The sequence below is a fragment of the Mastacembelus armatus genome, chromosome 16 (genome assembly GCF_900324485.2).
Source record: "Mastacembelus armatus chromosome 16, fMasArm1.2, whole genome shotgun sequence".
In the NCBI taxonomy this organism is placed as follows: domain Eukaryota; kingdom Metazoa; phylum Chordata; class Actinopteri; order Synbranchiformes; family Mastacembelidae; genus Mastacembelus; species Mastacembelus armatus.
Genome location: NC_046648.1, coordinates 10,208,512 through 10,236,069, shown reverse-complemented (window position 1 = coordinate 10,236,069; position 27,558 = coordinate 10,208,512). Strand labels below are relative to the sequence as shown.

At 38.7% G+C, this 27,558-nt stretch overlaps 1 protein-coding gene across 2 annotated transcripts in view; it reads left to right on the top strand.

The window, feature by feature from the left end:
• cdk14 (cyclin dependent kinase 14) overlaps positions 1-24,989 on the top strand; it is a 150,662-nt gene extending 125,673 nt beyond the window's left edge. For both annotated transcript variants that reach the window (XM_026293778.2, XM_026293780.1), the window contains one exon: positions 19,190-24,989. The gene's annotated coding sequence lies outside the window, so the exon portion shown is untranslated. The remainder of the gene's footprint in view (positions 1-19,189) is intronic.
• Positions 24,990-27,558: the final 2,569 nt, after the last annotated feature.

The following is a 27,558-nucleotide window of genomic DNA, read 5'->3' as shown; positions in this document are numbered from 1 at the left end:
CTTAATGTTAATGGTAATTTAGTGACGTAAAGATCAGAAGCAGTACAAGGGAATGCTAAACAGTGCACATGGAATAGTTACATTGATGCAGAATTATTATTATTTTTTTTTTCCATGCAAGCAAATACCATTGCATAACTTAAATTATGAAAGGATGTGAATTCTAGAATAGAAAGACGGATAAAAGAAACCACCAGAATTACAAAAAGCTACTAGAAGAGCAGGTAGCTAGGAGCAGGTAACATCTCATAAAACATCAGCTTTTGTTTAAAAAAACTGAGCTGATGATAATGAGCTATCAATATGCTAAGTTTCCATCTGAATGTGCACATTAAAAATCAGAGTCAAAACGGCACAGATGTTTGATGTGCACGTTTAAAATGTTCTCAGGAACAGGTGTATGGAAATGTACTCAATAAAGATCCTGCCATTTAAAGTCAGGAAAGTTAACTTAATCCTCTGATGTTGTGTTTATGATGCACAGCATGAGGTGTGTGTCAGAGCTGAGCTATAGAAGAGTCTAAACAAAAGACAGCCAACCTAGTCTAAGATAGAGCACTGTGAGGCCTGGAGGAAAACCAGTACACACACACACACAGGCATGAACAAAGAGAAACAGGAGGTATAGATTGACTCATCGTGGTGGCAGTACGGTGCAGTGATTTCACGCCTGGCCCTACACTTTCTGCACTGCAGGGCCTGTTATTAAGTGTGTGTGTGTGTGTGTGTGTGTGTGTGTGTGTGTGTGTGTGTGTGTGTGTGTGTGTGTGTGTGTGTGTGTGTGTGTGTGTGTGTGTGTGTGTGTGTGTGTATCTGTGTATCTGTGTATCTGTGTATCTGCCAGAAGCTGTGTGTGTATCCTGGGAGATGAACCTAAAGCTGCAGCACTGTGGGGGATAGAGGAGTGGTAGTGGCAGGAGGAGGGAGTGATGGAGCCCACTTTGTCCCAGTGAGAGACAATGAGGTCCACCTTCCTCCTCCCCCCTCAAACTGGCCCCATATTCGAGCAAATTCTAGACCCCTGTAAAGCCCAACACCAGGGTTGGTTGGCAGCTTATTAACCCTTTGCGATGTTTACCCAGATGCAACTATACATCTGTTCTCAGCAGGACATCACATCTCTCTGCTCTTCAGGAAAAAGCTGATTACCCCCACAAAGCCACCCATTTTTTCAGCACCTAGGGTAATCTGATTAGGTTATGTTATTACTCGGTGTATTTGCTTAGCTGAATTCCTGATCCAAAGAGAAAATAGTTAGCATTTTTCGCACGCTATGCCTACAAGCAGCTCAGCTTCTTTTAATAAAAGATTAGAGCTTAACAGTTATTCTGAGCTGCCTCACTCTCCATTGCTTCTTCTGCTCACTATAAGTCACTGCTTTACTTTCTGCCCCACTGCCTTATCAAGCACCAACAGCTAACAGCGAATGTAAGGATGGTTAGGTCGGCTGACACGAGTAGCGAAGGCTGAAAACCTGGGTCCCTCTTATAGTTTTTTCACCTAATCATTTAAACTCTAATCATGTGATCCATTTAGTGTGACCTACCTCTGTTATGATGCGTAGGAAGTGGTTTGACTGAGGGGATCTGGGGTTATGAATTGGCAATTAAAGCACAAAACTCTGATGTCAAACTGAGGTTTGCATCATCCATCACATATTTTGTTACCTTGCTGCTATAATGCCTGCTCAATGTTAGGCAAAGGTCTAGCCTAGTTTAGGTCATTGTGTGGAGCAACAGTCTGCCAATCAGTGCTCTGAGGTGTGATTGAGAATGGGGCCATTTTTCTACATGGCCCACTACCTAACTATAATATTTTGTCTAATGTTCTGCAGGTCAAGGATGAACTTTCATTACTGCAGTCGCAAAATGTATAATAGAATAAATTTTTGGATCTATGTTAGATATGTATCTATGCTAGTATTGGCTTAAAAACTGTATCAGTGAAAGCCCAGTGTACAGCTTGGCTGCCTGTTCACTGGTGAGCTGCCTGGGAATTAGTCTTTTTTTAGTGTAAATGAGATCTCTGGTGGTTTGTCATAGACTGTGAGGCTCATAAAGATTATCTGTTCCTCAGTCTCTGCTCATCGACTGTACGTGTGTGTCCGCACGTTTGTGTGTGTACGTCTGTGCATGTGTGCTGCAGGCTTGAAACAAAGTGGCTGCTCTAACTGAAGGCACAATTACTGAATGACTTTTTTGGAAGCCAAAAATATCTTCTAATTGTTTGTGTAAGCAGCCTCAGACTGACTTGGGGGGTCTCAGCAGGGGTGTAGAGATGGAGGCAGGAGGGATGAGGAGGAGGGGGAGTGAGGAGGCAGCGGTAGAGCTATATTCTCATCCTCAGAAAATCCTGCTATTACATGATGTTTAGGTTGGACACTATTGATATAGCCCATCTTTAGAATATATGACTTCAATTTCACAGGGGGAAAGTGAAAATATTATATTTAGAAATGCTCATCTTAACAGCCTCAGTGCCAGACTGCATGTTTAAAAATGAATTATAGATATGCTTGATTAACCAGCTGAGTCCCTTTGCATGATCCCTGAGCAAACACAAGCCTTTTGGAATAAATTAAAGCCCAAAATTTCAGTTTCAGCATCAGCAGGAGCTTCTAAATAATTATGTAAATATGAAACAAATTTCCCAAGCAGATTTCCTCCTCTGCAATCCTCCTCCATCATTCTCATGCATACTCCGTAAATTAACTAAACTATGCAGATCGTTATACTTACACAAAATAGGCTAATTAATACACTTGACAATAGTGTTCTCCACAGGGGGCGATGCTGAACTAAATCTTCACCACACAGGATTGTAAACCGGAGGCCAAACAGCAACATGTTGAACTGCTCTCTTGCAGAATCTGTGCAAGGACAAAAGAAGAGTTATTAAAAGAGTCACAGGGTGTAATTTTTTCCTACTTAATCACAACACAGCATTCCCTGTTAGATGAAGTAAACTAGACTGAACAAGGATTTGGCTCAAAAGCAGCTTTTCAGTCTCTCATTTGGATGTTTTTGTGTTTGTCTGCATTTCTATCTGTAAGAGAGAGGAATACATATCTCATTATCCAGACCAGTGGTCCTTCAAATTACAGTCCCTTCTGTTCCAAATTTTTCCAAAAGAAAAACAAAAAAAACAAAAACCCACAGCACATTCCCCAGGCCGGCACCGAACAGTACCAGTGATGACAGTACTGTGGTCAGTGTTGCATTTGAACATGGATTATGGAATGTACAGCTGGTGGGGAGGAGGGGTTTAGACTGCTTGTAGATAGCTTATAATAATGATCATCCCTATCCATTCTCACTCTGTTCTCTCCTTTATAAAATCTAATGAGGACTGAGCATAGAGCGAAAGAAACTCCACTAAATCTGGTGCTGCTCTTTATTTTTATAAGGAAAATGTGTAAGGGTATTCACGATTGCATGACTAAATTCAGTTGTGTGCGTAGTGTTGTGTGTGGCATTCTCTGTATGCCAGTTTTCATGTTTACCCACACATAGTGGACTTTAATTCCTTCTCCAATTGAAGAAAGGTAATAAATTGCATTTGCTGGGCAATGCAAACTTACTGGCCAATAGAAATTGGAGCTTGTAGTGTGTTTGCATCCAGTCATAGTCTGCAATTAACTTTCTCCTTTTTTTCTAGTTTTCTACTATTACCCATAACATACCTTAGGATATGACCTAACTATAGTATAGGAAAGTTTAAAAAATACATATTGGTGATTTTACTGTTTTAGTACTGATAAAGCTCTAACAATGATGTTTGTCCTGAGTTTGAAGCTTAAAAAAAACTATGGAGGTAATCTCCCTAAATGTCAGGAAAATCAGCTTAGCAGCACTTAAAATATCCAAACCTTAAACAATTTAGCAAAAGCCCAAATTACCTACAGTGGTGGCATTTTTGATATCCAGTGCCAATGTGTGAAAACTGCTTTCTCTGTGCAATTAAATAATGGAATTAAGGAAGAGATTGCGGTTACTGTTAATAAACAGACAAACATTAACTGCAGATCTATAAATTCTAGTGTAACACATTAAAGCCACACACCTTGCACAATCATTCAACACGCTGATCACGTTTCACAAAGTTAAAAACCTAATGTAGCACTCTGGGGGCCATTAATGTCCATCCCAAAGTTAATGGTCATGTGTCCAGTGGTTAGAGACCTTTAGAGACACATGCAATATACAACACCGAAAAAATACTGGACATGTCCACAAACATGGCAGACACAAGCAAATTAAATAGACACATACACAAAATTGATGCAGTTCTAGGCTGTTACTCATGTGTACTCCTCCATCCCAAATACCTAAATTTGCTCTATGTGCCATGCCCCCTGTGCCTCTGTTTGCCTATAATCCCATTAGGAAGAGAGAGGAGAATGTACTGAAATAGAAAGGTATGTTCAGGCTGATTTCCTCACTAAATGCACCCGTTTAGGCCTCAATAAAGCAGCTTTCACAACCTCCAACAGCAGCTCCTCCACTGTGATGGAGGAAGACTAACATGCTTAGGTGCCTCATTTAGCATTGGATATAAGCTCACAGGTCTATGAATGGCAATAATGGAAATGTAACTACAGTACCTTATTGTTGCGTATTGTCTTCTGGGTTCAACCTTAATTGAATTTGGAGTGCAACATGTGCTGCAGTGGCTGTTTGAATAAACCTTTTGTATAAAATTTTGGATACAAGAAATGTTTTCATGTGTGCAAATACTCTTAGAAAATGTGTTGCATCTCACATGTTTCTGTAAATATTCAAGCTTGAACAATGGCTTGCAGATCTCCATTAAAACAATTCAAAATGTCCGGGTGGCTTTCCAAACAAATGTTCACTGGAATAGGATATGGTAACCATGTTCCAGTGTGGGCACAACACCCAGTCTTCCCAACACAAGCGGTGATTCACAGTTAAAGTGACACCAGAGCTAACAGAACACCACCACAACTACCGGGCCTTACATTTATCAATTCAAGACCCATCACTTGTTGTATATTTCTGAAATTAAAAAAAAAAGCCATGCATGAAATGTATGAGGAGTGTGTGTTTAAGTTACAGTGGCTACACATTAGATGATTTTATGAACTGTGCCTGAACTGCCCTCTCCAGGCGGGCATGGCCCATTTCAAGGCTTATTTCAACCTATTATTTGTCCAAATAATCCTCAAGTATGTGGTGTTAATACAATTACTGCTCATTATAAATATTACACATGTTTTATATTTACAACTCCTGATCAAGGAGGCTTTGATGGAATACCCACAATAGCCAATGATAGCAAGAAGTCCTGGAAGAGTCATCAGTCTGCCTTTGTGTACTTTTAAAGCTCACAAAATGGCAGTGTATTACAACACATCCTGATTGAAAAAGAAGACTAAATAGTTGAATTATGGCAACAACACGTGGGTCTTCTTAATGTATCCTGCAAGACATAACACACAATAGGGCAATGAAAAGGGATGGTTCACAAATACACATCTGATTACACATTTCTGTGAAATCTCATGCGTGTGGAATCACCAACATGAAATCTATAAACAGCAGGTGTATGTTATCCTGGTCTGGTTGAATCATCTAGAGTGTGCGTTCGGAGAAATATATATATATGTTAAAAATTGGTTGAAACTGACTGTGGTCTCCCATGTTTTTAAAATCACCTAATCTGTAGCCTGACTTAGCCTACAAAAAGCCCAAACAGAGGGAAGCAGCAGTTTCCCAGTGGCACCACAGAGCTCTAAAATTATCCTACTGGCCTCTTGGCTCTTCACTTGGCCCTACAACCCCTAAACAGTTGGCTTCAGTGGGAGTCTGCTCTCCACATTGTCATTTCAAAGCTTTATGTAGCCAAGAGGATGTAGGATGTAGGTCTGAGCAGGCGGTTGGTCATGCAACATGTTTGACTTACAGAAAGTTTGCATCCTGGTTTCTTTATGACTACAGTCTTTCTGTAACCTCGGCAAATAGTAGACACTTAGATTAATTTTGTGTTCAGTCTGAATACACAATAAAGATTTTCACAGTCAGCATTTCAAGAAGCTCACAGCTTTTCAACTGTTGTGGACCTCTTGCACAAACATACAGCAGAAAGATAAACTGAATATCCAAAGTAGGGCTACTGTGTTTGTGAAACTAATAAGGAACATTTCTGTGAAAGGCCACAGTTATAGATTATTTAGTTCCACAGCTGTAGCAGTGTTGGTTTGGGTTCAATAGTATCAAAGGGGTCCATGCCCTTGGGAGTATGAGTATGCCCTTGAACAGATTTAATATTTTCATGCCACTCAGGAATCATCAAAATCAATAAGTTTTATTTTGAAAAATGCTCAATCATCACTTTTATTCCAAAATACTGTTTAGTGTCATTATTTGTGCCTCCTTATACGGTGTTAAATCTCCTATATTCTCTTATGAAATATTCATTTGTCGTCATTTGAATTTGCAAATTCTTCAATTCAGTATAAATATTTTATGATGACATTTGTTTTTCTTCTTCTGTGAATTAGTGAATGTGCTCAGAGGCAGAATCAGAACTTCCGATGGCCTATAAAATTCAAGTCCAATCTGTTGTTGCTAGCGTCTGTGATCAAACCATTGTGCTGACCATATTACTGTACCTGTTCAGTAAAGGCCTTTTCCAGGCGAACCCTGCTGCCTTTATTCTGAAAAGTTCCCATGCAGTCCTTGGCAGAGAGAACTAACCAGTTTTATAGCTTCACTGTAATAAAAGCTCCTACAACCAATCGATGCGGAACTTAAAAAGCTACATTTTTACCCTGACTTAACCTCAGCCAAACAAATGCTCACACATACTGTAGTTCAAAATAGGATAGGAAGCTATTTAGTTGACTTAGTTTTGTCTTTTTGAGAGGTAGGACATTTCTGGCACGGTGTGTTCTACCAGCACAGAAAGAGAATATTTCAGGCAGCAGACCTGCACACATGACAACATGTTTGGCTCGTGTTGAGCTGTCAGCATGCTTCTCACTGTCAGCAGAACCTCCAGTCTGTAGTCTACTTTTAAACCATTCACTTATTAACCTGAGAGACAGTGAATAATTAAAGTTTCAGTTTCACCCCTCTGCCTCTCCATCTGCACGCTCGCTCTGTCAGTGGGTTAGCGAAATAACATTTAAACGTTGCATCTGTACCGCATCCAGCCTGTCGTGAAGGAGGGCCAGCTGATGCAGCGTGGCCCGTGGAGATTGACTGACGAAGCAGGTTTAACCTGTGTCACTGTGGCAGTGAATGGCATATTTGGGATCTCTCTCACTTCTCTATGTTACATTGTCACCAAACCTCATTAACATGTCTTGTAGTTGCCTTGACATGACTCCTACATGGTTGTTTCAAGGCCACTTGTCACAGAGTATGAGAATTGAATGTCTAGATACAGGAATGGTTGCTGACATTGGGAAAAAAATAGATAAAGTAAGATGGAAAACAGGCTTTAAAGTAATACAGACCTGTTTTTTCCACCATCATTTTGATGACAGGTTTATCTTGTGAGAGATTAGACTAGCTGCGGTGTGTTGATGTCTTCGTCGTGAGCCTCAGTTGGGTGAGAGTTTAAGCCTCGCTATATAAATAGACTGTCAAAGAGATCAAACTGTGCAGTGTTTCTACACTGTTCAGGCTTTAATGTTTTAAATGGTCATAGAGAGGCACTGAAGTCCTCCCTAGAATATTTTATGGAGAGAAGGCAGAATTTACAAGTGTATTTTTAAAATAAAGTAGCTAGTACTGAGTTTAACTATATTTATTTAGTTAGAGCCTAAATACAGAAAATGTTGCTTCGTCAGTCTGTCCATCCAGCTAAGTTGAGGCAACAGTATTGATTAGCTCTGCCAATTCATCAAACTGGGGGTGTTTGTTTAAGCCCTGTTCCTTTATTTTGGTAGTTATAGCTTGATTTGAGCCCTTTGAGGCCTTTCCCAACTGATTCATCTGCGAAAGAAAGGGAGATAAGTGATCACAGGGGTCAAACGTGTCCCCCCTTTCTCTGCTCACTGCTCTCTGCTTTTCATTATCCCCAGACAATAAGAAATAATTATGTCATTTTATACCACCACAAGTCAAATTTTCCTCTAGTGCATAAATATTAAAATCAGTGAAGCTTATTGAGCAGTTTGATTTGCTCCAGAGGATGAACTGTTTTCGGTTTGGAGATGGATAAAACGTTTTGCCAGTGCCACCCTCAAATTCTGATGTGAGATGACTCATAATCTAATATACCAATTGACAAGAAATCTACTGAGCTCCTTTTGTTTTACCGAACCCTTTTATTGTAGCACTTTCTGGACAAAGGCTACAGCAAAATCATCAGCTGATATTGATTCCATCCAAAATGAAATCTTGTGGGATGTGTTTAATATTAAAACCTCCAGGAGCTGTTACCAGGCCTTCAGACTTTGTCTTGCCGCTGATTTTCCTGGCACAGTTGCCTGACGTGCAAAGAGACACACACAGATTTTAAAAAACCCTGAAACAGCTACTGAAGCTGTCATGGGAATGATGATGAATTTAATAGAGCTTTTCACCATGGGTTTGGCAAACACTCAGCTGTCTCAACAAAGCTAACTGCCCTCAAATGAAACACCCTAACTTGTAATAAAGCCAAGTTTCCAAACTTCTCTCACCCTAACTTCAAAAGGCATGCAGTCAGACCCAATTTACAACAGAGAGAATTCAACAAATGTACATGTAATTACTTTGGCATACATGGTAAGTAAAAACAATGTAAAACATGTAGGTGTGTTTTTTTTTTTTTTTTTAAATCTGCAAGTGTGTGTCAATACTGGAGAATAGTGATGGCTTTTTAAAGCTGGATGCATTTTGGTGCTGATTCCAAGTTACAAAACATAGTAAATAAATAATAATTAGAATTATTTTTACTATTTTGGCTGCGAAGCCTACCACAGTCCACAACAGCTGCTTCGGCGTTTAACAATGATGAAGATATGAACACATAAATAATAAGCAGACGGACGGAGCCGTATGACCGAATAAAACCATAGTCACTGGAGAGAGGCAGACATGAGGGAGATGAGGCCACAGAACCACAGTGGGCCACACAGCTGCTCCACATGCATTAAGATGACAAAGCCTGCCTTTATTCCTCTGAGCTTTCATTCAAAACTGGTTTTTATTTTCCTTAATATTATGTTTTCACCACTGTGGTTACTAAATTTATGCACTCAAATATATGCAGAGAAATACAGGACAAAATTGTGCCCCATACTGATTCAATAGAGAGACGGTTTGGTTTATTACAACAGCACAACTCTGTATTATAAAGGTTGGGTGGCAACTTCCCACAAATCTTTTACCGAATCATTCGCATTCTTCTTCACTTATCCAGTGGAATATTTCTACCTCCTATGGATGGATTCATGTAAAGGTTTGTTAAGACATTCATGGTTCCAAGAGGATGAATCTTATTGTCTTCGGCAATTGCCTTCTCCTATAGTGCCAAAAGCAACATCAACATTTTAGGTTCAGAGATGTTTCAAATGGATACCTCATATTTGGTGCAGACATTTGTGGGCCCCACAGGATGAATTGTAATTACCTCGGTGATTCTCTGACATAATTCGTTTTTTGAGGGGGTTTTCCAATACTCACAAGCAAAAATTACATAGTAAACATCACTTACTTAGTATCAGGATGTCAGTATTTTCATTCTACACGTTAGTATGTAGCTCAAAAACTCTTGGTGTCTTGTTAAATACCGTCTTTTCAGATTAATAAATTCAGTAATGCCCTTCTGCTTGTTGTTATGCCTAGCCAACATTGTTCATAGGCTATTTTAGCCTGTAAATAGTATAATAAGAAATGCGAAATGTGACACAGATATGACCTATAGATGTTTTTTTTTTCCTGTTCAACAAGGCTTTTTTTTTCACTGCAAATGACTTATAGTACACAAAATACGGTAGTCATGCAAAAGATAAAATCACTAGCTATGCAAGTCTTTTTATACACTAATGCACATACATAATATGTATATAAGTTCAGAGAGCTTTATTTAGAGACATGGAATTTGTTACTTTTGGTGACAAACGCAAGACACAAGACATGCAATACAAACCCCTAAGGTTTATCAGGAGCTATGGGGTGATGTGGTGTTGGCTGACTGAAACCCTGTGTATTGTCAATATGGTTTTCTATGGGAACACCACCACACCCAGGCTCTAACAGGACATCAGCTCCCCATGCTCTGTACTTACACCATACTGTCTGCTCAGATAACACACACTATAGGCTCAGGCGTGAAACATAAGCCCATACCTTTCATTAAAAGCTGCATTGCACTGAGGCTGAGTTATACTCTGTTGAAAGTGCCTTCCCTGTAGAGACAAGCATTCCCATGCTGAGCAGCATAGCAGAGCGGCATCTTCTCCAAGATCAAAAACACAAAGCTAAACTGTGTTATTTGTTCTCTGCATTAGGCCCACAATAAAAAGTTACTGTCTGTCTACACCCTGCATTTTCCCCGCTGTAAATACCCATCTCGGTTTCTTTACTTTAGGTTTATTGCTCTCCTCAAATCCTTGGCTCATACAACAGTGCCTGGCTGGATTAATCTTTTTCTTAACATTTCCCTTAAGGTGTTGCTTTTTTTCTGTATTTAAGAGGGTTACAAGGATCACCTCAAAAGGATTTCCAAGGTGAACAGTAATACAAAGTCATTTTCTCACAGTCTACTCATATGGAAATAAACTAAAGTTGCCATAGTAACATTGCTCGCCCTCAAGTTAATGAAATCTTGATTTCAGTACAAACAGTTACTGTTGCTAGTGTATCTACAGTGAAATGCTGAATTATCAATGGAATTGAGTCAGAACTGTCGGAAAAGGGAAAACCTGTGGAATCAGACTTAAAAAGCTATAAAAAAAAAACTGGCAGGAAACGAAACACAAAAGTAGCATCATCAGCATCATGCTTGTTATTTACCTGCTTTTGTAAATGGAATGGACAAAAGATTCACCATAATATATGAATTACTAATACATATACAGTTGTGGGCAAAAGTTTGGGCACCCCAGGCAAATTACATATTTTATTGATTTTCAAGTAAAAAGAAGTAAGCAGTTTATGTGCAATCAGATTTTTTGTGACCTTTTGTGATGATGTTGTAGGTGCAGTTTCCTTCCAATCACTCCGCCTGTGGATCTTGTTTGTCCATCATCATTGCACACTGTACCTTCACACTCCTGGGTCAGCTAAGCCTTCCTGCAGCTCCTATGCAGTTGTATGAGAGTGCCTTTCTGTCCAGCAGATACAGTCTTATCTGAAAGTGCTTTTGTCCTTCCATACATGCCATTTCTTAATGACATTTCGGACAGTGGACATTTTAAACTGGAAACAGTTTGAAATCGTTTTACTGTAAAGTCTTCCCTACTTAAGGCTTCAGATACCTGGCAGAGCCCAAAGTTGTTGCCACAAACTTTCAAAAGTCACAGCATTTCAGCTGTGATTTTCAGTTGTCTGTCTCATCTGCGTTTGATGGAACAGATAATCTCCTGTTTTAATAAATCCAGCTGTCCACATAGCCACGTAATAGCTTGCTTTTTCACAATATGCCTGTAAATCCTTCAAGTCCATTTTCCTGTTTTACGTGCATAACTAGAATGACTGTGTACTGGGCTCCAAGTGCTTTTAAGAAGAGTTGACACACAATTCACTACTGTACCTAAACGCATGCTCTGTAGGCACACATGGAGCACCATACATATATATATATATATATATATATATATTGTGGTGTGACTTATAGCCACTTATAGGCTGAGTGGCACATCACAATGAAACCTCTAATGCAAATGTCAGGCAGTGGCCTCTCCTGGCTCCTAACTTTACTACTGAGTCTGGTTCCAGTATCAGCTCCCTTTTATCTTTTTTCTCTTTAAAGCCTATACTAATTTTTCATTTGACAAATACACCCAGCTTTTTTTTTTTTTTACTTTCCTTTCCCAGTAAAATTCTAAATCTCTCCTCTTTCAATCTGCATCCTCCACTCTCCTCTCAGCATTTCCATCACCTTACATAAACTTCAGTTAAGTGGAAGTCAGCCAGGCCTCAGACAAGAAAAACATACCCCCAAACAAGGATTTATGGAATGGGAACCCGGCAAACCCCAGCCAGTGGGTGTGTTTGCAAGCTCATGGATGAAGGCGTTTCCACCCAGAGCATTCTGTGACCCTCAGTATACACTCATTACTGCTCACCACAGCTCCACACGCAGCAGAACATAAACCGAGTTAAGAAGCAGTGGTAATTTAGCTTCAAGTGCGACTGTAACTTGCCATGCTTTTAAAAAGGGACTAGTGTCAATCCAAAGCAGTGCCCTGGGTATAAAAGACAGTTTTAATGTGTTTTTAAGGTCTAGCTTCCATTTCTACTCTTCTTCTCTTCCAGGTATGCATGCATAGCAAACATCTATTATTGCTAATTTCAAAGCTTTGTGGTCTGATGTCTTATATATTTATATTCCATAAGTAAAGAGTCCAGCCCACAATGTATTCAAGGGCCTCCTGTTAGACCAGAGAAGATCTTTGGATCGACTTGATCGACTGAGTATTGGCATTTTATGCAAAACAATTCAATGCAACCAAAAGACAGCATAAAACTAGCCCTGATGACTTCATAGTTCATGGTTTAATGGTCTTCACAGTGGCAACATACTCTCATAAAAATAACCCCAAAGTGGTATTTCTCAGTATTGTCAGAAAGGTTTCCAGATCGGATACCATTCTGGCATTCTTGTAAAAAGTGTATTTCTTAACAATGTGGGAAAAAGTCACTTGAAAATGTATTCTTGTGATTGCCCTTAGAAATGATAGACAACCCTGAATTTTACAGCTGCTTTTGAAAAGATGAGGCCAATGACATTTTTACAAAAATGGCACTCAAAAGTGAGTTTTTGTATGATTGTTGTGTCTATGAAGCCAGAATCTTTGCCAGAGATCTGCACTGTTGTCCACAAGCTATGAAAAACAAACCAGGGTGAAAGGTTTCTTCATGAAAACCACAGGACATGACTTTTAAAGAAAATGCAAAGAACGACAATCACTTATTACAGGCTCTACTTAAGAACACCTCTCATTTCTGTTTGGACTGTACTACTCCACTAGCTCTTTGTGTTGTTATGTGTAGCATGAGAAGAGACTGTAAAAAGTAATGGACTTCATATACAACAAGGCGATGCACATGCAGTAGTATTTTTTCTTTAAAAATCAAGGGACATCACCTCAACATGCTTTGTTTCATGCCTCCTAGGAATAGTTTAACCTTAAAGGATAATTCGAAAGATCTGAGAAAAGAGTGGCCAATGGGAAAAGAAAAGCATTAAAGAATAAGGTCAGATCCTCTAACAGCTTATATAAAGGCCTTCATTTAGGCCTATAGCCTTGTTCCAGAACTATAAAGGTCTGAAGCTTCTTAGGTGACAAATCAGAAATGAGTTGAGTAGCTCAGTTCTAAAAATGGGAAATCATCTTGATGAATATGCTCGTAACTACCTAACTTCATTGTTGAAATATAGCATCAGGACAATGACCACAAAAATGGTGACGAATGTTGATAAGATCAGTGCAATTACACAGATTGTTGCATGTCAGGTTACAGACATTATATGTTTTAAGCAAAACTTAAACTGCTCCCAGCAACCTATAGTTTAGTGGCACCCATAAGATTGTATAACCTTAGGGTATGCTTGAATGAAAATTGCTCCTGATCTTGCTACTTTATTTTATGAGCAAAAATTGTTATTATGACATTATTACCAACATTAGTGGCACTGAGTATAAAATGATATCCTATTCAAAATAATATTATACTAATACTTATATTATTAGTGTTACCCTTTGCTGTACTACACCCTTCTAAAAATAACCTTGTTTGAAGTGTTGTTGGACTTGTATGATGATTGCGGTTATTAACATTAACTAATGCAAAGTATGGCAGATATTGTTGCAGATTAGTTGCCATCTAAACCCAAAGATCTCAGTGCATGCAGGAATGTGTGCATAATAACTTGCACCTGCACTAGGAGAACCAGGTCACAGCGGTTTGAGAATGTGTAAGTGAGCATGAGCAGGAGTGTGTCTGTATGCTGGTTTTACAGTTGCAAATGCTCCTGAGTTAGTGTTTGTATGTTGAATGTATAGTGGTGAATGTGGGAGTGGATGGTTTCTATATGTGTGTAGAATTTGTCGGGTGGTGTGATTCCAGTTAGTTACTGCTGATTCTCCAGAAACTGAGCAGAAAGAGTGTACTGCCAGGATATGGAGTAATAGGAAACACATGAATGTGCAGTATAGTGTAGGCTGGAATATTGTGTGTGTGTGTGTGTGTGTGTGTGTGTGTGTGTGTGTGTGTGTGTGTGTGTGTGTGTGTGAGGGTGTGTGTGTGTGTGTGTGTGTGTGTGTGTGTGTGTGGGAGGGGGGTCTATGCATGCTTTAAAGATTCATATTCAGTGACTCTGGCCCAGAGAACTGAGGCAAGAAAAACAAAGAAGAAAGTGTTTGTGTTAGAGCAGAGAGAGCTGGCACGTCCTCAAGCCGTGGAGATGAGCGTTCATTTTCCCTTTTCCTCACAACTGCATATGGAGAACTTTAATAACCAAATTACTAAGTAGCCACGTAAGGACAGAAATACAACAATTCCACAGCTCACTAAACTTTTAAGACAATAAGGGAGGACTTCAATTTGATAGGTTTAGATTTGCATTTTAAATGTCAGTTTTGTTTTGGCCTATTTGAAATGAAAATGGTCAAATGTAACAGTCATTGTACTGATTTTGGTACTTGAATCTAAAAACCACATTGGAATCCATCTTTAAATAAAGGAAGTTAAAGTCTGTTAAGTAGCTCATGTTTCAGGTTCACAGCTGAAATCCCTATAGCTTCGATGGTGCCATTCAGAGATGGTGTGTTAGGGCTGTAAGCCATGAGCATGGAGCTAAAACAACTTTCCCAGCAAAAAGCTGCAAAGTGTAGATCAGCAGGCAGAGCCTCTGTGGAATCTGCTGCTCATGTAGTGTGAGGCTGTTCCCCAATGCACCAGTTCATTACAGATCCTCCTGTTCATTCATTGCTGTCTCACAAGAGCGACATCAGTGACCTGATGGCTGGGATGCATGGATTTTTCTTTACTGACTGCAGAACCCCCCAGATCTTCAGCGCTGGATCTATACAGTGTATCACTCTGCTAGTCTTAGGAGTTTTATATCTAGCAAATACAATTCTTACTCTCTCACGGACACATAGATACACACGTACAGATAACCCACCATAAAGCAGCTTATTAAACTATCATGACCTTTGCATATCTGGGTGTTCAGTGAGTGGTATTAAAGGGCAGTCTGACTCAGTTCATTAAATGTGATCAGACATAACATGACATCCCTGCTCGGAGAGGGGTCAGAGGTTGTGACCCCTGGGGTTCCGCAGCAGAGCAAGGGTTTGTCACCCATGGGTGATCCACTGTATGTCTCTAACTGTATATAAAACTTGTGCCAAATCGATTAAGCTGATGAATTGGTCCACTGTGGCAAACCCGAACAAGAGCAGCCAAAAGAAAAAAAAAAAATTGAAATGCAAGAAATGAAGGGTCATCCATGTTTTAATTTCACCAAAGGACTTTAGAAGTGATTTTGTACAGTAAGCATTTTTGCGTTTCAGTGGCACATAAATTTGATAGTCCTTTGCATAAATGTGGATCGATATGACATATTTTCTTCGGCTTGAACCAAGCTTCAACATAAGAGATTTGAGAAACTGCTAATCAACAGAGAAAGTTATTTGAATGAAAACACTTCTTCATATCTTAATATCTCCTTTATAAATCAACAATCTATTATCTATGCCCACCCATCCATCCATCATCTATACCCGCTTTTTCCTATTCAGGGTTACGGGAATCTGCTGGAGCCTATCCCAGCTCTCTTTGGGTGAAAGACAGGGGTACAGGGTACACCTTAGACAAGTCCTTTATAAATCAGTATTTTTTTTAAATTGTTGCCAAAACACACATTTGCACATTACATACAATTCTAATCTAACTTCATGTGGAAAAAGTTTGAGCAGCAAGTTTAGATTTAGAAAACATGGCACAGTAAAAGAGGACTATATTTTGAAATATATTTATTATATATTTATTAACACTATCAATGCTTATTATACAAAACAAAAAAAACTATTTCAGTCTGTGTTAGCTTTCATCTATATAACAACCTGTTGCTTATTTTAGTCATTTTGTTCTCTGTGCATTCCCATCTGTCTGTTGTGTATTTATCTTTGCCAACACTGTGAATATTAGGGATTTCATTTTCAGGGGGGAGGATGAGACTGTCAGTATCAAAGGACAGCCAGCAGCTGGCCACGCCTGCTAAATCCTCCCCACAAAACCCACCCACTAGCTCCATCTGCTTCCCAAGTGGAACCCCCTGTTACACACACACACACATACATACAAACACACCTACTCGGTGCTCTTTGATCCCAAGAGAGTGGAAGCCTGCATCTGTTCTTAGCACAACAGAGCCCTTAAAAAGAATGAAATCGTTGTTGGCTACAGAGTGGCTACATTCATTCTTCTGCACATAGCTACTGTATCTCCACACACACACAGGACACTGCTCCAGTGACCTTGGCCTTGACGGCTGAGCTGTGGCTGTTAAATCCTTTCACACAAGCTGTTCACCTGCAGTTTTTGTTGTCCTGCTGGGTCTAGAGAAAGAGGACAAGGAAAAACTGATGTAGTGCTTGAGATGACTCTGTGACCCTTTCCAGCTCCGTGCAATTCAACAACTCTGGATCGTAGGTCTTCTGAGATCTCTCTTTTGTGACGAGTGGCTCACATCAGCTGAAGCTGCTTGTGAACATCAAACCGACAGTCTGAGTGTTTTTAGAACACAGGGTAGATCTGAACCACACCTCCATTCTCTCTTCATTGGTTAGACTCTAAAGTTTCTAACACCTGACTCCAGCTGAAGTTTGCTGACGTCAGAAGTCTGATGTTGCCATTACTGTTTCCACCATCACTATGTATGTTTAATAATGACTATTTGCATGTCAACAGAAAGTGCTAGAAAATCCTAAAGAGAAAGAGATCCTTTCCAAAGCAGTCTCTAATCTGAATGGTTATCTTTGTGATTTTGGACCAGTCCAACTCATCCCAATAATAATGCTTTATCAGATACTTTGTGGTCTTCATGTCAGTATGAGTTACCAAAGGTGCACAAAAACTATGTGGATGTGTAATGGATGCCAAAGGTAACCTTCAGCACCTGTATGAATTCCAAAAACAACTTAATACAGCGCCAGTGTTAGTGAGTCTCTGACATTACAAATGGGTATAAAAAAACATGAATTCCAATTTGGAGGTACAAATTTCTTCAGCCTGAGGATGCTGGAAGATGTCTCCCTGTACCAGGACCATCGATTTAAATAAGGTTAATACAAGATACACTGGACCATCAGCCCTATTTTTAAGACTACATAAGTACTGTTGTGCAAAGAACTATGATAAAAGATGGAGAATTAAATGTGTGGCTTTTTATGTCCTATTTTAGTCCTTATTACTTCTATTCTGACTTGTAATAACTAGCATCCTTCTGATTTCATTTTTAGAGTGATCCCTCAACACAATTAATCCCATCCTAACATTCTGTATCAAAAGGGAATTTATACATCACAAGGATGTTAATGTTCTCTCAATTCTGTTTTGCATTTTTAGAGACCTGCAGATACCCACAAGATACTGATTTTATATCGCACTCCTGATACAAAAGCACAGAAGTGTCGAAACACCTATACATGAATATATGCGCAATGTATGGACATATTTCTAGCTAGAAAGGTACAGGAACAGCACATAAATGAGACATTCGTCCAATTTGAGATTCCTTGCATACATGGGCTGGTTTCCACTGGGAGCTGACTACCAAAGGCTGGGCGAGCGACACAGAGAGACAGAGAGAGAACGAGCATGAGAAAAACGAAGGAAGGAGAATATGAAGCAGTAAAGACGAAAGTCGAGGGACATGAGCGAGGCTATGTATTATTTATTAGTCCACAGCTCACGCCTTTACTCACCATTCTTTAGTCATGTTCCTCTTTCTCTCGCTCACTCCTCGTGTTCCTCTGCTCTGTCTTCTCTATCCTCTCCTCCTCCTTTTTCTGTGCTCTCTCCACCTTCCCACCCTCTTGCTTGACATCTTGAAGTCCCTTCCTTTCATGTTTTACTCCTCTACTCCCACTTGTTCATCTTCCATTTGGGACCTATACCCCACCCCCAGTCCTTCACGCTCTTTGGATTTATCTCCTGTGTGTTCTTCTCTTTCTTCTAATAGTTATTTCTTCTGTGCCATCAAGACATCATGATGTGGAAATATTGTCCTTTAAATGTAAAGTTGACCTTAGATTGGTAACTACAGTCAACCTTCAGTTTGAGTCAAAATCAGACCTAGAACAAGCCAAGTTAGAAGGTCGACTTCATTGACTGACATCAACCCTGTGTCTGTGCATTTAGTACAGAGCTGGAGTCAGGACATAAGTTATCATAGCTTAGTAGAAAGCAGCTAGACTGACCTTTTCCGAAGTGAATCAAAACAACTAGCAACAACTCTAAGTCCCCAGTCTTTACGGTGTGTCCCTCTCTGTTTCCCATAATTTCTTTATTATAATTATTATAACTTTGAATCCTCAAAATAAGTAGTAAATAAAGTTATCAAATAAATGTAGTGAGGTACAAAAATACTTCAGTACTTGTATTTGAATTATAGTGGACTAGACATTTCAATAGCTAAAAATGTAAAAAGTTACTCAAGTAAAGTACAGTTACATTAAAGATATACTAAAATATAGTGAAATGTCAGGAATCTCGACTCATGAGTAAGTGGTATAATTCTCGTAGGTCTCAGTGCATCATAAAATACTTTTATGATTCATGACCAAGCTAAAAATCCCTTCACTGCAAAAAAAGGAAATGGGAGAGCTGATCACTTGTAAACTTTAAACCATACGGGTCATTTTTGTGTCAGCTAACTATTGATTCTAAGCTGCAAGAAACCATAAAACAAATGAGAGCTCTAATTGCTGTAATGGTTTTGACAAACTCAAATATATGGAGTATCTGACAGACTGGTTTATCTCTCTGTGTTTCAGGTGGCTGAAGATAAAGATGCTGATATGGAGGATCCAGATGAGTGAAAAAGCCCCAGTTCTCTTTATTTATTACCCTCACAATATGTGAGTGTGTCTGTATGTGTGTGTGTGTGTGTGTGTGAGTGTGTGTCTGTGTGTGCGTGTGTGTGTGTGTGTGTGTGTGTGTGTGTGCGCGCGCACATGATAAAGACTGAGCAGTGAGTAAATATGAATGCATGTGTGCATTATGAACGGTACCTAAGATTTCAGGCTATCATTTGCAAATTTTGTTTACTTTTTATAAGGTTCCAATAACTCGTATATCATTTGTCACAGTATAAACAAAAGGACTTTACTATTGGTACATATTGTGTTTTGTGTTTGTAACTAGCCTCCTATTTAAGAATGTATATTTGTATGTATGATGTACTCATCTAGAAACTATATAGTGGACAGTTTTAATATTGCTTCATCTTCTCACCACAATTCTGCTCTCTCCAAAACACAACTCAGCAAAGACATACAGGAGACATGCATATTAGGTACAACTGCATCTCTTGAACAAAAATAATGCAGTCAGTGTAAAGAAAAACTGAATCCTAAAGTTATATATTTCTTTTAGTATAGATTCAACTCTTATTTGAAGAACTGCAAACAGCAGTCATAATAATAATGGAGGCTTTTCAGGTGGTGTAACATGTCCTCTGGTAGCCATATTGGAGGTCCTTGGGTCTGTGGTCGCTGAAAACAGCTGATGTCACTGTGAATGTACAATTCTGCTCGCATGGTTCATTAGAATCTGTTGTAAAGCTATAACAGTCCATTATATAGCCATTATCATGTTGACAACAGGACCATAGATTATGGTTTGGAAGGCCCTGCTAAGCTTCCTAGTCAACTCAGTAAGTTATTATCACTTGCTGGACCTTTGTTGTCATGTTTACAGTAAGAGACAAAAAGCATCCCAAATTTAGGCACAAAACGTACTTGGTTTGATTTAGGGATTACAATGACTTGGTTTTAAAATGGGGTACAAAAAAACTGTCCCTCTGTTGAACTCCCTGCGTTGTATGCAGATCTGTAAAATGTGTTGTTGAGATTTGGGACCTGTGTACATCTGGCTTCAGCAGAATGAAGTCACACAGCATCCCTGTTTGCATAGATTCATAAAGACATTTCCATTCATTTTAACAGGAAAAAAATCCAGATTGTTACTAGATTACTGCTATTTTCCCATAGTGGCCATCCTAGGTACTGCATGCAACAATATCTAGTCCAAAAGCTCTTGAGTACAATTATAAAAGAAACATCTGTAAAACTGTTAATAGGACATCTTGAACTGCAAACAAGGTCAATAATTGTTTGTTGTATCCTGAGCTTTACATTGTGACATAATGTAAAGAGTATGAAACTGGCCACTTGGCTCAAGGAAAGAGACACTAATGTGGTTTTGCCTCAGGCCACACAATATAGATGCTCATAGGTAATTTTTTGCAAGTCCAACTCAGTTCTCAAGTCTTTGTGACAGAGTCCAAATCATGTCTCAGGTTTCTTTTGGTTGAAATGAACATTTTTTTATCTGTTACATGCCATCCAGGATGCTTAGGAAAGTGCTATATTAAGGAACCACACACCCAAGATAAAAAAATAAGGTTAATTAAATATTATAAATTATAAATGATATTCATAGTTGTAATGACATTCAGCTTATTGCACATCTCTTTTATGTTGACACACTAAAAAATTGAGATTGTTCACAAGCCCCAAATCTGGAGTCCAAGTCAAGTCCCAAGTCTTTTGAAGTCTCAAGTCACGGTGTGCAATTTAAAGCCAAGTACAAGTCCCCATGTCTACCCCCCCTCCAAAAAAAATGTGCAGTTTGTATGATTCATGTATTGCATGTTTCAATATTGCTCTCATTTGCCCTTATTTTTAATTCTGAATAATTTAGACATGGTTTCAAATGTGCAATATTTATTTAAATTTTGAATATTTCAATACTTGAAGTTTGAAAAGTATGACTATCATTTTAGTTTAATACATAAGAATATTTGCCAAAAACTTTTTGTTTATTTTCACGGTAGACCTCCATGATGGAACCAGATCCGGCTGATATGGCTTTTGTGTTGCAACTGAAAAGCCACTCCATAACTACATAAATTATCTCTTCCTGAGATGTTGATGGCGCACACATAACATAACAGGGACAGCATCAACCAGTGTCCATAAAAATTTAGATGCAATACTGTAACAGCTGTTGTGTGTGTGTCTAAAAGGGGTATGTGTGCAAGTGTGTGAGAGTATATTAAACATGGGCAATAGCTAAAAATTGGTGCTTCCATTCATATATATGAGCTAATGTACAAAAAAGTAAAACACCAAGGCAATAGGCTGTGTGGTCTATTATCTGATTTGGCCCACGACAATCCTCCCCTTCACGTTCTCTGATACCATCAGAAGATTGCAATATTCTATCAGACACAGATGATCTCTGTCAATAATAACTGCAACTTTTTAAGTTCACGAGTTAAATGTCTAGACTGATCTGCAATTCTTATTTGACACATTAGGGGAGTGTAGTGATGAGTGCATTGCAGTATGTACAGTGGTTGTAGTGCAGGTGGTGAATAACTTTGATCAGTCCTTCCACCACCAACACATGCCCTCATGCAGAGACTTCCCCGAGATGTGTGGCCCTCAACATCCTACATGTTAGAAATGCTTTCAGACTCTTTATGACACCGTGACAAAGAACAGATGTATGATGTAGTATCATCTGCAAAGATGTTCAAACTGTTATTTTGGTCTTTCTTTTGATGTTTTGTGTGAAAATATCTTAATATTACAGCTTAGATGTATGGTGGTAATTGTGAAGTACTATCACTACAATGGCTTCCTCTTCAGTTTGATATCAACTGAAACATTATAATAATATTGGCCCTGCACTGTTGATTAATGAAAAAGATAAGGCTGCAAATATGATGCCATGGAGAATCCAAAACTGTGTATAATTATCATGTCGCTGCATGGCCTCTCAAACACATTCACTCTCACACATGCATTTATAATATATACATTTTGCCTGCTAGGCTGAACTTTCTGCATCCATTTACTCCAATCAGCTACGGTACAGTATAACCTTGCAGCCCCTCCATGCCCACTCCAACTGGTATTTGCTTTGCTGTCTGTCATATTCAAGGTTAGGTTCTGATTTTTACATGTCCATCCTAACACAACACTCACATGAGATGATACTGTCACAGAGTAACTAAACTATAGGAAACTAAATCATTTAATGTATGCCAAAATGCATTCTGAAGTACGAAGCCTCAGCTGATCTGTGTGAACAATCATTGCCAAAATGTTTCTCAGGAGTTGGAGGCCCAAACTAGAGTGAAAATGACAAACTATACTGGCCCTAGATTTGTCAGGCGACTAGGATCAAGTTTCAATGTAATTCTGTTGTTGGAGAACAACAGCAAACAGTTTGCTAATATGCTGGCTATAAAAACAAGTTAAGACCCATTGCTGAGTTGTCTTCTCTGCTCTCTGTTGGTCAAACCCTACTCAAATATTACTTAATGAATTTTCCGAAAAGCTGGACAGGACACAGTAAAGGGATGCTGAGGTAGCCAGTGCAACATGCGACCTTGAAGAACTATTAATAAATAACTAAGTTAATATAAGAGCTACAGGACAATCTGAATTTCCCCCATGGGGAATGAATAAAGTATCTATCTATCTATCAAGCCCTGTGCCCTGAGTCTGAGATCACCACTGTCTGGAAAAAGAGAGAAGGAATAACTTATTAAAATTCTCTCTCCCCTGAAGTGAATTTCTATCCATTCGTTAGTATCTCTTATGTTTGAACATACAAAAATAGAAGTTTCAAAAATTTGCAAAAAATAAAAGTCCAAATTTCACAAAAATTTAGTATGTTAAGTATTTATTGTTGGATAAGGTGGAAAATGCAACAAATTTGCTAATGGAAATTTGGTGAATAAATCATAATTTATATGTTACTTTCTCATTCAGGCTTCAATCAGGGAGAGACAAAAAAGGATTGTACATGAAAAGTCCTTAACTGTTGTTAAATTATTACATAAAAAATAACATAAATGTTATATTCCCATAATGTTTTACACATGCTTTTCCAAAGTTTGAGGTTGCCATCAATGGCACCACACACTGTTCTCTGTCTCGATGCTCCCAGCTCCCAATATCTGTGGACCAGTAGCGGGTTTCTTGTGCTGTTTTTCTTGATGTTGAAATGTGCACTGCATTTGAATGGAAACTTGGCTTCATGCTGCTGAATATTAGTTTCAGCTGAACTTTGGAATGCATTTTGCACAGAACAAAAACCTGGATTTTGTCCCCTATTTTTTTTACAGTGTACTTAATGTGGAAATGGCTTCATGATTAAAGTAATATAGAATTCTTTCAACCTACATTTTCATGTGAATATAATGTGTTATGATAGACATGAAAATATTTCAACCTATCCTTTAAAGAGTAGAACAGAGATAAGAATTGGAGACTTACAGCGGTTTGACATTTGACTGTGTTCCAGTCTACCTTTTTCAACTGTAGAGAGTAGTGGCTCTGAGGCAAAAATAAATAAATATGGGCTAAACTCTCCCCAGTAGTGTTTTGAAAATGCACTTTAAAGGAAAATCAGTTTGCCCTACATTCCAGCCTGTATGGTTACATTTATGCACTTGCTTTACCCTTAATGATAAATATATAAATATATGCAGTATATATACCCTTGCTTTGCCTGACAAAGAGCAAACCAGCCCTTCTTACAAATGTAAATATTGTCCCCAGTTTTGAACCTCTACCACAGATTGAGGAGAGCTTGTATAAATGCTGTACTTGAAGTTATCTCGCAGCTTTTCAGTGTCATACCCAGACTGTGATTGTGTGGCAGAAAAAAAAGGGGGAGGAGAGGCGGTGGGTAATGCCAGTAAAGCGGCGTGACAGAAGAGGGTTAATACCATCGAGCTGTGCTAAGATTGCCCAGCCTCATGTGGTTTTAAGGGATTGCAGGCAGTATTAGCAGCTGAATAATTATTTTTGGTATGTTTTTTCTTGTGCACACTTTCAGTGTGGCACACATTGCTTCAACCCCCACCCCAGCACTTACAGTACTTCTGTGGAGCTTTGGCAGCTGTCTTGTATAAAACTTATATTTTTGAGTCCTGTGTGGGCAGAGTTCCTGAAGGTGCTCTGTACAAACTTGAATGTTCTTCATATATTTCAAAGAAAGTCCAATGGAGAAAAGACTAAGTGGAACTGCACATTTGGCACTGTGACAGGAAAAATATCAATAGAAATGTTAGAGGAAATTGATGAGGTGGTGACACTTTCTATGAACTGAAATAGTGATGCTTCCACTATGTTTGTATACAGGGTTGCAAACATCCCCTCAATGCTATCAAAGAGAAGTCATATATGAACATACATATATGATGAATATAAATATAAGGCATCTATTTTTTGGCATTTTTATCTTGTGGACAGAAGTAGTGTCGGAAGGATATAGGTTGGCTCCAGCGTGCATCCTCGCTGTGCTGAGTAATGAATCTGTGTTTGCAACTTTTTTTCAACAAAGCTTCTCCTGTGTTTTATTTTTCTTTTTGTATGCTGCACTGAAAATACAACATTTTCACAAGTGGTTTGGAAAACAAGAAGTGTCACTTCATCAAGTGAAACAATATAGTATACAGTAGAATATCTGTTGCATTTGTTACAACCTGTATGTAATGTTATTATGGAAGATGTAATGTCCTTCTGTAAATGTTGTTTAATGTTGTTTTACCTGAAATAAAATTTATTAATGCTTCAGATGTGTTTATGATCGCTCTCTGAATTTTCCACAATATTTCACACCTGTGGCTATATTAAAATTTTTGTCCTTTCCATTCTCCAATTTTTGATTTATCATTGTCTCAGAGACTAAAGGGAAAACCAAGGCTCTTGCCCAAAGACAGACAGGGAGTATTCCTCCAGTGCCCTATGCTTTTGGAAAATAAATTCAGTCATATTTTATTCCCACACAATTTTTTTATGGAACCATTTGAAATTATAGTACTAATGTTTTTGCATGATTCTACCTCTTTATTAGCAACTTGTGTTTACAAGATCATTTACAGCTGAATTGCAAGACAACACTAATATAACTGACAACAGTACGAGGAGGCATGATGTGACAGTGATATGAACGTAAAACTAGAGACTATGGAGAAAAATGAAGTGAAACCAGAACTTCCAGGTTCTTTTCCAGGTTGGCACTGCTGTGCCACTCTACATCACTGCTGTACAGGCAGACTAAAAAGTCACCACTAGCAGGATAAGCAGGATTGTTAGCCTGGGTCTGCTCCCTTAATATTTCTCCTTTTACTGGCCTTCAGGAAACACAATTTCTCACAAACCCAAACCATTGGCAGGTCAATGTGGCTTAAATGTCATATTTGAAATATTATAATTACCCATTTCTGACTTGAAATCAGTATTTACACTAACACCCATAATTCATAATTATGGCTGGAAAACCCCATATTTTCTGAAAGTGCTCATATATACCAGACTTGGCACTTAATAACACAGAGGTGCTTGCAAACTAAAAACATACTATGTATGCACACCTCACACTCACCAGTCTGACCTTCAACGTAGGGTAGTTAAACCAAGATTTAATGGATATGGTTCTGTGCCAAAGCACAGTCATTTTAACCATGGCACTGTCAAGTCTGTAATCATACAGCTAACTTCAGTTGTCAGATTACATGAATGATCATGGGAAACCTATGAATCTCAGCTAACCATCTCACATAATGTCAGTGTGGTATAAACTCATCAGCTTCATGAAGACAGGTCACATGGTCAGATGATTCTCCAGACATGGCTGTAGTAATACCTGAGAGGCAGAAGAGCAACTGTAGGTGTATTAGGTGATGCAGAGTCTTACCGCACATGGAAGAATATTTTATAAAGCCTCCAAAGGGACTGAAGTCAAAAGACATAGACACTGAAGAGAGAAAATCCAAAATATACAGTCCTCAACACACATTCCCTGATTCTGCTATAGCACCCGCATTATATCAAATCAAATTGTGTTTATGCAAACAAGTGAAAAAATATTGAAGAGACTGACAGAGAGAGAGAGAGAGAGAGAGGAAGATGCAAGTTATGTCAGTTTGGTGGAACATTCAAGCAAAGACACATCTATCTTTAAGTTTAATGCTCCTCTAAGGCAGGCAGCATTGTCACTGCAGTAATCTGCCAAAACTTAACCTGTCATAGCCCTATTACAGAAGCCTCAAGCAACCATACCGGCAACCTTTTTTGTTATTATATCTTGAAATCAGTTAGATATCTCATTACCTCTGTATGACAGATATCAGATAATTTTTTCTTTTTTTTTTTTTTTTTTACAATAACTGATCTGGGCTTCCATATTAGGGCACTGAGAGAGAAGGATAACTGGTTTGGAACTTTAGACAGATGACACTGGTCCATGAAACTTAAATATAGACTTCAATTTAACATAGTACTTTATTTGCATTTTCTTTAAAATTTGCTTTCTCTGTTAAACAGCATTTGGTTCTCTTTCAGCTGCTATATAACATTTACTGTTAACATAAAGAAATTGCTGCTTTTGAAGTATATGGAAAACACATTAAAACAAATGAAGGTAATTAAGGTTCTGTTTGATGAGCAGTGAGAGATTTTTAGTTAAGCGGGTGAAACTTTTCAGAAACACTAGTATGTCCTTTAAGGATGCAGCAATGTTCGTCCAGCATTCGTACAGTGCAGAGGCGAACTGAAATGAACCGGTGCAATCCAAGCAAACACTGGGAAAAATGCGGATCCTCCCTTACCCCCATCTGTTAGGTCCTACTGAGAGAGAGTGAGAGAGAGAGGGGGGAGTGATAGAGAGAGAGAGAGGGAGAGAAGAGAGAGCGGGAGAGAGAGAAAGGGAGGGGGGGAGAGGGTTGAGAGAGACATGTAAAGACTGAAGCTGAAACATGTAAAGAGGAAATTGTCAGTGCAGTAATATTTATCTAACTGGGTACCATATATATTTAGCTCTTTTCCTTCAAAGTAAGTTTTGACTATTGATTGTGAAGACGTTAGTAATTAAAATACAATTCTTTTTAGCTTTCTCAAAACTGCTTATATCGGTTTTGTTTTTTTGAACACAATTCTGATTACTTTACAAACTCATAGATAGATAGATAGATAGATAGATAGATAGATAGATAGATAGATAGATAGATAGAAAATGATGACGGACTTTTACTTCGAAAGTCTGGAGCGGACGCCATGTGACTGGCAGTGTACTTGACTGTAGTGGGAATGAGTGAGGGAGAGTAGAACAGGTTTGA